General features: G+C 35.4%; 1 protein-coding gene across 10 annotated transcripts in view; it reads right to left on the bottom strand.

The window, feature by feature from the left end:
- Positions 1-14,348, bottom strand: part of ROBO2 (roundabout guidance receptor 2) — a 1,367,338-nt gene that overhangs the window by 1,198,312 nt on the left and 154,678 nt on the right. The gene's annotated exons all lie outside the window — the stretch shown is intronic.

Raw genomic sequence — 14,348 nt, 5'->3', positions numbered from 1 at the left:
ATGGGGCAAAATGTACCTGGTTAATAGCACACTGAGTTGCATAATCAATATGAATAAAATTCTCCTTAAGAGAGGAATATTTTTCTTTTACCTTTTTTCTCTTTCTTTTGATCATCACTAAGTTAGAAAAAACAATGTTTTCTTGCTAGAACGTAGGGATATACCAAATGAAGAACTCACTAATACTTGAAATGATGACGTAGAGACATGGAAGTAGTGGCTATAATAAGTTGGTATAAACCTGAATTGGATAACGTAACACAAATTATATAGTTCCTTAGCACTGCAGGTATTTTAGGGTGTGGTTATGTTCCAGGTTTCTGGGAATTTAACCTGTATCCATCAGAAAACTAAACTTCACTATTTTCAACTTCTCCTGGGGAGGAAGGAGTGTGTGTTTCTTACTTGTTGATTACTACTCTGTCAAGCTTTCCATGCTGCAGTGAAGAGCCCCTACTTGACTGTGAGCTCATTGAGAGTAAGAGCTGAATTGTCCTACTGTGTAACATGGTCACCAGTACTGACACCCAGCAGACTCTTCGTAGGTGTTTTTGAATGAGAATAAGTTCAAATGTGTGATGTGGACTTTGACTTTCTGGTAGAGATGATATGATTCTGCATATGACGGTTCCATATGCAGTGTCTATCTATTAATAACACATATGACTTGTACAAAGAAGGTATAATGATTTTTTTATTAATAATGAGAGCTACTGGTAGGAAACAGAATATTCAAAAACAAAGGAATTATTCTATAGAACTCAACATTCTGTCATCGTATCTTTCAGCAAATTGTTTCTAAAAACAATTTTAAAATAGTTTTAGCTATACAGGGCCACAAACACTATAGTTCCTATTAGCATTAACTGTCGCAATTATTTTTTAAATAGCTAATAGTGTGAGATAGAGCATGAAAGTAACTTTAGAACAAAAACACAAGTTTGTATCTATCTATCTCCTTAAATGAAATTTACCATTCTGAATACTGATAATTTGTTTGATAAAAATATGAGTTTGAGGATGTTGGAAATGTAGGAATTATTCCTGAAAATATCACATTAAGTAACTGAGTTTGTAATACATTCCACATAAAATCCAGCTAACCTAATTTTGCAAATTGCTTGAAATTACAGATGAAGATATTAACAGTTATTTTATTAAAGGATAAAGTGACCATAATACCCAAGGCAATCCACTGATTAAAGCAGGTGCAATGGAAGATAACCCATAAGCTTCATAATTCCTTGGATAATAGATCAGTGATTCACTGTAATGTGCTTATTAAGCAATATGGAAAATTGGGTCAAATTAGACAGTGCGATAGAGTTGTTCATATATGACATGGCTTGCCATGGAGACAATCAAAATGACATTTCTTAACCTAAGTCTCTCGAGATAAGATACTTGGCATCAAATTAGTCAGTTACCTAACCTTTTGGAAAATCTATGGCTATGATCAGTAAAAGAAAATTGCATTAAAACTAGCAATTATGATACACAGCCAAACTGCATAGGAAAAAAAATCTTTCTAATAGTAAACTGAAACTCTGCCTTGTGGAATAAATGGGGGTTTAGAAAAAGGCATTAATGGTTATTTGCATAAAATAATGTATCTGACTCACATACCCATGATGGCTGTTCTGAATGGCCGTGAAAATCTCTAACATTCATGGAAGAACAAGTCCTCAGAGGACCATTCTAAGATTCTCATAATTGGTAAGATCAATCATATTTTTGTCAGCTTTTCTGGAATGGAAATGTTTAATTTTTTTTATGACGCAAAGCATTTATTTTGCTTTGAAATGGTGACAGGAAATAAAAGCCTACCTGCACAGAGTGATTCTATGTTGGCTATTAATTAGGATCACATTCAGGCGAACTTGAACATAACTGTGTTAGAAGGGGTTTCCTGAGTAACTTCTGGGATTTGGCACTTCCTATGCAAACTAAACTGTACAATAGACTTCTTTCCTTTGGTCACTCAATTTAATGGGCCTTAGATATAAATCTGATTAATGTAATCCATTTAAATTTGGGTGACTGGCACTTAGAAACATACTCCTCTGGTTGGCTTTTTGACACCTATGTTTCAGTGACTGTGAGGCCCCACTCATATTGGCCTTGCTAAATTCAATGAGTCAGATTCCCAAACAGAGTAGGTCTAACATATAGAAAGGACCTGATGTTGTCGTGCTTGGACATCCTGAGGCAACCAGACAGTTTCCCAGACAGCTGCGCTGAGGGTACATTTACTGCGAAGAATAGAAGCCATTTGCATTCTGCTGGATGAAGAACTCACCCTTTTCGGACTTTCAGGCTGTTTGAATGATGCCATCCTAATGCCCCCATTTCCTTGCACCTTGGGTCAGTCATTCCCTTGCTTTTGCCTCATCTTTCTCAGTGGTTCTGACCTGAGCCCACACCAGAAATCTCTGCAGGGCTTTTTGAAGCACGGATTGCTGTGCCCTATCATGGACGTTTGGTTCAGTGGAAACGGGTAGGGTCTAAGAATGTGTGGTTCTAACAAGCTCCTAGGAGATGCTGACAGGCTTTGAGGACCATGGTTCTTCCATGGCTAAACAGAAATTGCTTTTGTTTCATTCATGTGGTCCTCACTATTTATTGCTTTTTTCATATATCATCCATTAAACTATATAAAAACATAGCTGGACTTACAATGAACATTTATAATGATGCACTCTGTAAGGAACATTAAATAGCAATAGATCTCACAGTCTTTTCCTGTTCCAGTTGTCCTATGCCTTCTTGCTGCTCTAAACTCCCAACACAAAGATGACTCCTTCCAGGCCCTCCACTTCATGAAGGAAATTCAATTTCAGAATTGTTCCTCTACCCAATTCTTCATTGCTTTTGTTTTGCCTCATGTGATTACAATTTCCATTTACTCAATGCAGGTGATCTCATTTATGTGGCATGAAGAAAGCAATCTACTTAAACTAATACATACTAATGCTTGAGTCTTGCTCTGAATGTTCACATTTTAGAAAAGGATGCCTCTGAGCCAACATCAATTTCAAAATCCATGACTACATAAAGTGAAAACTGTCAGGTAGTTGAGATGTGCTTCCTCCCTCAGACCTCCTATCTTTGGACACATCTAGTCAATGTTGTAGATAATTCATTTAGATACAGGACACTGGACAGAATGAATTGGTTTGGGCTACTTGAGACATTTAATAACTTTGTAGAAACCATATACAATTTAGGTCTTAAATAATGTGTTTGCAGATCCACTCAACCAAAACTTGAAAAGTTATAAAACCCTCGTGATAACCAATAAATCTGCCTGAACATCTGTTCTTATTGGAAATGTTCCAATAGAATATTTCTATTTTTATAAGATGAAAGTATTATCCCTCACTTGACAAAGGAAGCCCATGTTTCAAGCAATTAGATTACAGTGTTCCCTTTAGAGGTACATGCGAAGAAACTGAAAACCAGAAAGGCGATAGAGGCTGAGGATACCCAGCTCATCCATCCAGAGGCTGTCAGCAGGACTGAGGTTCAAAATGCATTTTCAGTGCAAAGCCATTTTATTAAGGGAGATGGCCTGAGAAGTTATGTGAGAGGCATCACTGGCCTAGGACAGCGAGGAAAGAAAGTGAATATATAATCAGTTAGAAAGACGCTCAGGAATAGGAGGGATAAGCAGCTGGAAATCATGTTGAATGATGGTGGCCACAAGTGGGAGGGATTCATAATTTTGAATCTTGTCCTGTGAGCTGTTGGCTTTTGCTGCTGCTGCCTCGTCCCTCTTCCTCCTTCACTTCCTTCTTTTCTACCTCTCCTCCTTATTCTTTTGCATCTCGTCCTCCTCACTCTTTCTTCTTTTTAAACTTGCTTTTTATGTTATGTTCTTTACTTTGACTGTGTCCTTCCCCCCCCCCCCAAAAAAAAATCTATGGATTCACCTGTTACTAACTTTATTTGCTCATTTGATGATTTCAGCTAAGGCACAAACAATTGAAAATAACTGTACCTATAGTCACGATTCCACTTTTGACAAAGTCCTTTAAAATCTGATTTACACACACACACACACACACACACACACACACGCACACGCACACACACACACAAAGACATTTTATCTAAAGCTGGATACTGTCTGTCCCTAAAAGCAGAGCCCTGGGAAAGTCACTAAGGACCCCTCTGGGTCCCACTTTCATCCCTTAGCAAATAGTTGGGTTATACAATTTCCTGCTCTGAAGCTTATTTTCTTCCCATATTTTCTGTGTGGAAGGTCCATTTTAGATTTTTGCAAATTTTTTTCCTCAGCTATAATAAAAGTCTTTATCATCTGCTGACGGCACACTACTCTATAAATGTTTGTTTTCAGCACCAGCACTTCAGGCAATTTCTTTTACAAGTGGTTACTCCAGTATAAACTGGAAATATTGTAAACAGAACCAGCCATGCAGACAGTATGTGAGAGATTTTTCTGGTAAAAATATCACACAATGCATTTAGTCCATTTATATTCTCTCACTGAAGCTTATAAAGCAAGAAAGGAAAGGCAGATTTTCACATTTCCTCAGGCAGAGGTCAGGAAGAACTTTTAGAGGGAACTTGAAGCTTAGGCAAAAATCCAAACACATAAAAGCACAGTCATTTTAAAACCAGTAAAAATGAACTCTTACTTGGTATAGCAGATGGCAATATTTTATGAACCATTTTGTAGCATTATAGAATTCCCAGCTTCTACTAAACTTCAGCTTCATGAATACCATTAAAGAAGCTATGCTGCTTTTGCACATGGTATTTTTAAGGGAAATGCTACAGAGTGAACTTAAAAAAAAGGATTTAAGATGTTAAAGGATTGCCGGATGCACACAATGGCAGGTGAGAACCAGGTCACTGTGATGCAAGCTGAGGACATTTTCCCATGCTGTGAAAACACCATGGTATTAAAGTTACTATATTTCTGTTTGAAAGGAACTCTATAGCTAACGTGTATGAAGTTAGACAAATCTTAGTTTATATTAGAACATAACTTTTTAATGCACATGTAGACAATTAGTATCTAATCCTATATGATTATTGCTAAGAGAACATTTACTACAAATTGCTAGTCCATTTAGAACTAGCAACTACTTATTTGATTGAGGGAATAAACTCCAGGAGAAGATGAGAAGTCTTTTAAATGGAGAAATGACATTTATTGTGGGAGTAAAATTGCTGAGTTGTGATGCACTACACATGTGTAAATGTCCTCTTCATGTCTCTGCCAAATACGATGGAAGGAGATAAAAGAATTCAGAGGAAAACTTTTTGAAAGTCTTTGAAGATTTTCTTCAGAAGCTGGACATAAGAAACAGTAGCAACAGGGATGCTGGATTAAATTTAATGCAACCTGTCACCAGGAAGACAGGAAACTGGGACCTGTGATCATTGAAGACTATATATAAATTTGAGTGGGAAAAGGTACCTAATTTAAAATAAAAATGAACAATAGCTGATCCTTACTTTCTTTCTCAAAAATGTAGGAAAAAATAGTTGTGTTAGGATAATTTAAATAAATTAATTTGTCAGAGATACTAGAGTTATAAGGACTTTGTTATTTCAATAATAGGAATATTAATATGATGATTTCATATAGAATTTGGTTTAATCTACAAATGTGTTGTAAAACTTTAGATTTGTTATTTTTATAGCATGTAACTGCCATTTTCTAATACATTAATCAATGTTTCAAAAGCTATATAGAAGAGTGGGGTGAGCTAAAACACAAAAAAAGCTTATAACCATATCCTACTTAATAATTTGGAATGAGCAGTGCTTATTTTCAACACTACATGACACATTAATATGAAAAATATTATTTTTTTTCTCCATCTTTTAAATCCTGGTCTAACTGAATATCAAAAAATCCTAAAAGCTAGTCATCATCTTTTTTAAAAACAGAGCTGTTAGTTAATATTTGTGATAAAAGATTAGCAGTACAAACATTTATCTTTTTTGAAAACTTACTTGACAACAGGTAAGAGAATAGGCATTGCACATAATTATTGTAGTTGACTTTCACAGACACCCCCAGGAAGTAGACATGATTGTTTGCATTTTATAGCTAAGATTAGACAGCTGACTAAGGTCATAAGGCGAGTAAGCTGTAAGGCCAGAATTTGAACCCAGAATGGCCTAGTTGTAAATTTCATGTTCTTTCAATGATATTACTCAGGCTGCCACACACAATGCCAGTGGGCACCATTCATTTGCATTAGCTGTGATGAAAATTCTCTGAATTTGAGCTACCTCCGGAAATGTTATATAAAACCAATTTTTTTCCAGAACATCCATTGTATTAAGTATGATCAAATCTATGTTGGTAAATATACCAAGAAGAGCCTACTAGCTTTTAGAAACCTCATGTCATTTCCGTTTACCTTAAGGTAGCCCAAACTTACTGCTAGCCCTCTGTCGATTTGGGATAGAACCCAGAAACTTGTGACTGCATAACTTATGCCATTAGTTGCAGAAAATGACGCAGCATCTCCCAACACCTTGTGCTAAAGAGTGCAACCGTGAATGAACAGAGCAATGGCTAAATCTTATCGCTAAGACATTTCTTCAAATAAGCAACATCCCAAATTGATAATCTGTCCAGCAAGTAAACGCAGGTGCCATACTCCCCTAATAAAAAGACAACTGTTTCAATAGACAGGTGCTGTCATCATGAGATGGGAAGGTAGATGGATCTATGTGGCCAGTGTCTGACCCCTCAGCTTTCAATGACAAATTCATCAAAATTCAAAAAGGAAAGAAAGAATCAGCTCCAGGCAGCCGAATCACTCACAGCTAAGCTTCAAGCAATTGTTTCTATGCTAAAATCCCCCAACTCCACATTTAGGAATAAAAAGAGAAAAAAAAAATATATATATATATGTGTGTGTATTTAATATTTATATTAAATACATATTAAATACATTAATATGTATTTAAATACAAATATTAAATACATTAAATATATATGTATTTAATGAGCCTCGGATAAGGCAAAGTTGACTAAAGAATAAAGTGGGAATAGCTTTCTTTGCCCCTCTGAAGGGATTGATTCCAATCCAGCATTTGACCTAAAGCAATCAGTAATGCTCTTAGTGAATGTAGTGCCTCTAAAATTGTAATGAAACGTCTCTCGATTTTTTTTTTTAGGTTACTCCACATATTCTTAGAATAAAATCAGATAAAAAAAATTGGAGTAACTACACAGTAAATGTATTTAAGGGACATTTTACAAATAGTAAGAATCCAATAAAGATAACACAGTTCATGCCTCCCCACCACAAGTTTACCTCCTAGATTTTTAAAAAGTAAAATAGCAGAATATATTCAGTATCAATGATTTTAAAATCATTACCAGATTGATCTTTTTTAAGTTTAAGTCACATAATGTCAGTGTTTTTTTTTCAAAGTAACTTCTGGTGCCCCATCTCACTCATAGTAAAATCCAACGTCCTCTCGTGGCTGCTGTGACATGACCTGGTCAGTCTCTCCTTGGCCTCATTGCCTCTTCCTCTCCTTCACATTTATTTATTCAAATTTGGTTCTACTTGCTGTACCTGAACCAGACACACATGCTCCTACTTCAGAGCCTTTGAAAGGACTGTTCTTTAATTCCTTTTCCCTCAGATTATCTATGCTTACTCTCCACAATGTTTCTTTGTTCAAATGCCTGCCACCTTCCCAGTTAATACGGTCCTGGCCATCCTATTTAAACGAATATCCCCCATAACTCTCTATCCCCTTATGCTATGTGGCAGATTAGTCATTGTTCAAAAAATTCACTCCCCATTTTCCCATGTTAGTGTGCAAACTCTATCCCCCGTTCCTCAGCCTTTGTACTTGTTTAGGTGGACACAACGCAGGTAGAACTTTCAGTGCACTCGGTGGGTTTCTTTGATCTCTTGCACTTTTGATATCATTGTGGGAAGGACATGCCTGTAGCCTGTTGACTCCGAGAGGCGGGTGAGAGGGACGTGGAGTAGAGGCATCCCAGCCCAGCCATCTTGGTTGAGTCCAGCCAGCTTAGCCAGCCTCCAATGTGCAGACCAATGAGGGAGCTCAGCTTAAATCTGCAGTGCCACCCAGCTCACACCTTGGCTGATCTCCTGAAGACTGTAGACACTTGAGCCAAATAAATGTTTATTGCTGTAGGACACTGACAAGATTTTAGTGATTGTTAGTACAGCATTTTTGTGACAATGTCTAACTGATACATCTTGATTTTTTATAGCGCAATCATAATACATAATTTGTATATTATTTGCTTATCTGTATGTTCCTCTTCTATAATATATGTTCCTTGACAAGAGGGACTTATTCTGCTTATTGCTGTTCTCGCACTATGTAGAATAGGGCTTGGAATTCAGTAGTCTCTCAATAAATATTTGTGGGATAAATTGTCTACTATGTGTTATTGTATTTTCTAAAATGCATAGGAACTTAGCAGCTGAATGAACAAAACAAATATACTCTATGCCACCATGGGAATTTTAAATATTTTAATATATATTCTATATATTTTTATTTTACTGGGATAAAATATAGTATAAGTATTTTTTTATATTTTACTGGTATAAAATATTATATCATTTGACTAGAATTAATTTAGAGCCCCATAGTTCTAATATTTATGATTTTATCTCCAGTGGAATCAATAACACAAAACTGCTGTTATAAAAAAATTTCATTTACATTTCCTATTAAATGACAGGAAACTAATTATCTTTATTTCCGTCATCCTATTAAAAAAACCTATACTTATACATAATTGGCCTACTATAATTTATAATTCAATTACTTCTGTTTATCCTTTCCAGGGTTCTGTAAGATTAGATTAACTAACTCTATAATCTTCTCCCATCCTTACCTCTCATTCTTTCTTAGTCAACTGTAAGTTAAATATTTAATATTTGCAAAGTACTATAGCAGGTACTTAGAGTTAGTGAAAGATACAAAAGAAGAACATGGTAAAATTTGTAGGGTCTAGAAAATTAACAAATCTCTTAGAAGATGAGATATCCACTACACTCCAAACAGGGTAGACATGTTAGCAAGTAAATATGACCATCTACAGCCTTTTCTAACATATATCTGCAACCCAAGTTGATATCGCTCTCCTGCCTTCTGAAAAAAAATCTTAATGTTTCCTCAATGTCCCATTCTTTTTCACACATCTTCCTTTGCCTGTGCTATTTGTTATATCTCCCTAGCTAACTACTTAATATTTCTTCAGTTGGAAAAGTGTTTATTGCTTTTACAAAACAGAATTAAAAGTGTTACCTGGAAGGCATCCTCTCATTCCCACTCCCCTTTTATGATCTTTATTATTGTATCCTCTGGATTTCTGTGCTAAATTTTATGTGAATAAATTCTTCCTGGGGAAAGCCATTGTTTCTGGCCATGATTCTAGTTAGATTTTCAAAACAAGATGTTGACTCCCAAAATGTATAAATCATTCACTATAGTGAATGTAAACTTTTAAAGCCAGAAATCTTATTTGTTTATTACTAGTGTCTACAAGGTAGGTATTCAGAAAACATTTATTAAAAGTGGAAAGATTGATTAGATAATCATTTAAGAGTGACTTCATTAAATGTCAAAATAAATCATAATAAATAAACATAAGTTTTTGACTGAAAGAAGAGGACTTAACGTTGAGTTGGCAAACTCAGGTAAAGCCTCAAAAGAAGCAGAACTTAAACAGTTCTTGCAGGGTGGGCAGAAATATTGGGTTGTTGGAAAAGTCATGACACATTTTTGCAACAAAAAAACATAGAAAAAATACGTCATGACTTTTCCGACAACCCAATATATTTGGAGCCGACAACAAACTAAATTACATATAGGAAAAGATGACAACTCCAAGATTTGGAGCCTGCAATGAGTTTTGAATGCCTGCATGAGTCAGTCCAACTAGATGAAGAGTGCTGATATGTGTTCCTTTAATTAAGTTGCATTCATTTGGAAAATTACTAATTACTTCACTCATTGTGAAGACATAGGAAGCCTTCTTTTAAGTTAAGTCATATGAAAGCTGCATTTGGGGATATGTAAAGACCTCTGATAGTCTTCTCAAGGCTTTCTTTGACCTTTAAAAATTTTTTAAAACTCTGACAGCATTGATCACCTGTGTCTGTTCAGCATTTTTTCATGAGACTGACATACTGTCCCAGTGCTCACATCTATCAACATCCGTCTGATTTATTGGCTTAATAACAGGAAATCATTTGGTAGCCTGGCTCTATTTTGCTTGAACACTGACCTGTGACCTTAATCTCATGCTTTTTAAAGTTCTTTGTTTTTCCATATAAGACCAACTAAACTGAAGTACTTTGAGGAGATTATAAGACCAAAAAAAGTCATATTTGAGCATTAAAAGTTAACTTTTCACTCAAACAGGTAAAAAATAATAGCCTAATTTATTTTAAAAATAATACAAAATTACTTCAAAAATGAAAGCATGCGACTTAGGCAAACTAAGAACAATTTTAAAAATAAATGTGAGAAATGCACAGGTCCAAAGTTTATTTTTTAATATAATATGTATTGATAATAGGATGAGAATTAGTTATCCCTCTTTATAACAAATTTCTCTTAGGAATTTACACACCTGTCTCTGAGAATATTATTATATTTAAATCCATTATTCAATTAAGAACTCATAAATCATTCAATTTAGAAAAAACATAACTCTGAAAATATTTATATCAATACAGAATATTTTACTGATTACCTTATTACAATAAAATTTAAATAGGAAATGATTGCCAATTCTGCTAATTATGTGATATATATATATATATATATATACATATATTATATGTATATATATCACTTAAATGATGATGAGAAATGTGGCAGCTTTATGGAAGAAGCACCACATGCACACATACACACACACACAATCAAGGAAATACACATGATCATATTGCATCAAATCACAGAGGAATGCTATGCTTTCACACACAATATTATTAATTTGATGAGAGCTGTCATGTGAATTAAAAAAATTTGCTTAAGAGTTTTTGAAAATATTGCAAAACTCTCATTTTGTATGTAACCACATGGAATTTCATAAAACCATGTAAAGACTCTCAGCCTTTAGTTATGATCATGTTTATTGATATTATATGGAATAAACTTCCTGTCAGGCAACCAATGCAGTATGCTACTGATGGTTATCAGGCTTCCCTTGAATTTTATGTACAATTCAAAGCTTATTGTTAAGCTATTCAGAAAAAAAATGCTCATATATTGAAGTGATACATATATTGGAAAATTAAATCCACCATAAGCATCTTTAAAATGTGCATAGCCTAGGAGCAAAATAAGTGTTTCTATTTATGCAGTCATTCCACAAGAATTTATTGTTTTCCCTATCACCTGCCATGATGTCTTTGTATAAAATTAGCTAATAAATTCATTTACTTTAAATGATTACAGTATCTGAGGACACAAGTATTCACAGGTTACATTGAGAATATAAAACATCTGGAGGAGTGTCAGAGAGGCAAGTCATAGGGTAAGAACTTTTTTTTATTTGTATTCTAAAGAATGAGCCAAAGTTGGATAAAACTAGCAAATGAAAAGCAAATATAAAATGTCTTGGAGAAGAACATATTCTTATGTTCAAGCATTGTGGCATGAAAATGCATGCTTACTGTACTCAGAGAACTAGAGTCCCTCAATTAAGATTATGTATAAGCAGATGGGGTTGGGATGGGGTAAAGGGTAAGACTCGAGGTGCAGGAAACAGCAAGATTATGAAGTGTCATTGATGTATGTTATGTGAAGCTGTGGAGATTGCTGCAGTCTTCAAAGATGGCCCTCAAAAGAACCATTTTCCCCAGTAGTCATATTTTTCTGCCAGCCTTTCTCTTTATACAAGCTGATATGGTGACTCATTATCAACTAAAGAAATAAGGGGAAAGTGATGCCATGGTCCTTCTAAGGTTGGGTTGTAAAGAAGTTTTATGGCTTCTACATAGGCCTCTTGGAGAGCTAGCTGTTTGTATGCTCCTTCCTAGAACCCAGCAGCCATGGTATGAGAAGCCACATGGAGAAGCCACTGTGACTGGTCCAGTCAACAGCCCAAGCTGAGCTCCCAGCCACAGTAGTAATTCATCTGATGAGCCACTGTGGGTTGTCCAACCTACTGGAGACTTCAGATGACTAATTCTGGCCAACATCTAACTGCAAACTTGTAAAAGACCCCAAGCAAGAACTATCCAGCTCAGCCTTGTCAACCCAAATGATCACAAGAGACAATAAAAAAATCTTTAAGTCATTAAGTTTTGGGGAGGTTTGTTACATAGCATTAGGTAACTGAAATAGGGTCCATTTAAAGATTTTAAATCTGGACCATGTTTTAGGGAAATCAACCCAGTTTTGATATGAAAGGTAAAACCCAAGGAGCAGCAATACTAGTTATTGCAGAAATTATAATGGGTATGATGAGTGCTTAAACTTAAGACAAAGAAATAAAGAAGATCCAAGAGAGATAACCCACAGCACCTGATGCTTGGACATCTCACTGGTTCTAGGGGTGGAAGGAATGGTAAGAGAAAATGAGGAATCTAGGTTGTCTTGTAGGAGAATATATTTTCCTTCCTTCCTTTCTTTGTGCATTCATCCAGCAGATGTGCATTGAACCCTGATATCTGTGAAAAAGATGACCAGAAGCAGCCAAGCTTCCTGGTCTCATGAATCATACAGTCTAGTTAAGGAAGATAAAATTAATCACATATTCTTCATTAAATCACTGAAGTAACTAATATAAATAAAGAAAACCCCTGGAGGCATATAGAGCTAGATCTAGCCAAGGACAGTTGGAGGTTGACAGAAGTCTAAATAGAGAGATCCCAAAGATGATTAGTAGTTGATTAAGTTGAGTCAGAGGGAACAGCCATTCTACATTCACAAAGAATATATAGTAAACACAAGGATAAGTTACATATTCAGAGAATTAAAAGGAGATAAGAGACACAACATAAGGGAAAGAGATGAGAGAAGTTGACATATAAATCAAGGCTCAAGAGAGGTAAGTAGGGTCGAAATCTTACAAATCTTGCCAGCCATATAATAGACTTTGTATTTATTCTAATAGCATTTTGAACACATTATGTGGGTTTGAGAGCAGTGTGATACATATTCTCTCAATCATATCATTCTGACTTTAGTGTGGAGAATGAGTTGAAGAGTAACTAGAGGTCATGAGAGGATAGCTGCAAGTGGACTGTCACAAGCCTTTCAGTACTTGACATATATTAAGTACTCAATAAGTCAGTCAATGTTAGCAGTTATTATTATCATTATTATCATCATCATTGTCATTGTTATTTTCAACTAGGTTAATAGAGACTGAGAATAGACATATTCAAGAGCCATTGTGTGGTAATAAAATAAATAATGGTGGTATGACTGTGAGGGTAGAGGGAGAAGTGAGAAATGAGTAAAAAATGACTCCTGAGTTTCAGGTATATGTAACAGGATAAAAGTTATTAGCTATTTGTGGGGGAAGATAATGATGAGTTCTGTTTGGGGCATGATGATTCTGAGATTTCCTTTAGACATAAAGTGGTGATATTGAGTAAGAACTTGAATATTACACAGTAGAGAATGTGGTTCAAGAAAGAATTGTATGGACGATGTAGATGCCTGACCACTGCAGTGCACCTGAAGCTGAATAATATTGAATGTCAACTATAATTTAATACATATATATGTATATATATAGATATAGATAGATATAGATGATAGATGATGATAGACAGATAGATGATAGATAGATATAGATGATAGATTGATAGATAGATAGATGATAGATAGATAGGTAGATAGATAGATGATAGATAGATATAGGCACAGGATGTGGAGTACAGCATAGGGAATAGAGTCAATGGAATTGTAACAGCTATATATGATGTCAGAGGGGTAGTAGATTAGGGAAGGGGGTTATCACTTTGTGAGCAGTGTAAATGTCTATTACATTGTATTGTACACCTGAAACTAATAAAAAGGAAGGAAGGAAGGAAGGAAGGAAGGAAGGAAGGAAGGAAGGAAGGAAGGAAGGAAGGAAGGAAGAATTGCATGATGGCAACTGAAGCTATAGGTCTGATAAGATTGCCCAGGTAGAGAGTGGGCAGTGGGACTAAAGGATAAGGAATGAGTCTTGAGGAAATCCAACAATGAGCGGCTAAATAGAACAGGTTTCATCTATAGCCTGGAAAGAGGGATCAAGGGACAGAGAAGCCAGGCACATGTGCTGTCAATGAAGGAAAGCGGTTTCAAGGAGGGAGTGATTCACACTCAACGATGCTGTGAAACAG

The sequence above is a fragment of the Hipposideros armiger genome, unplaced genomic scaffold, assembly GCF_001890085.2.
Source record: "Hipposideros armiger isolate ML-2016 unplaced genomic scaffold, ASM189008v1 scaffold_308, whole genome shotgun sequence".
Taxonomy (NCBI): domain Eukaryota; kingdom Metazoa; phylum Chordata; class Mammalia; order Chiroptera; family Hipposideridae; genus Hipposideros; species Hipposideros armiger.
This window is presented reverse-complemented; position numbering and strand designations above follow the sequence as displayed.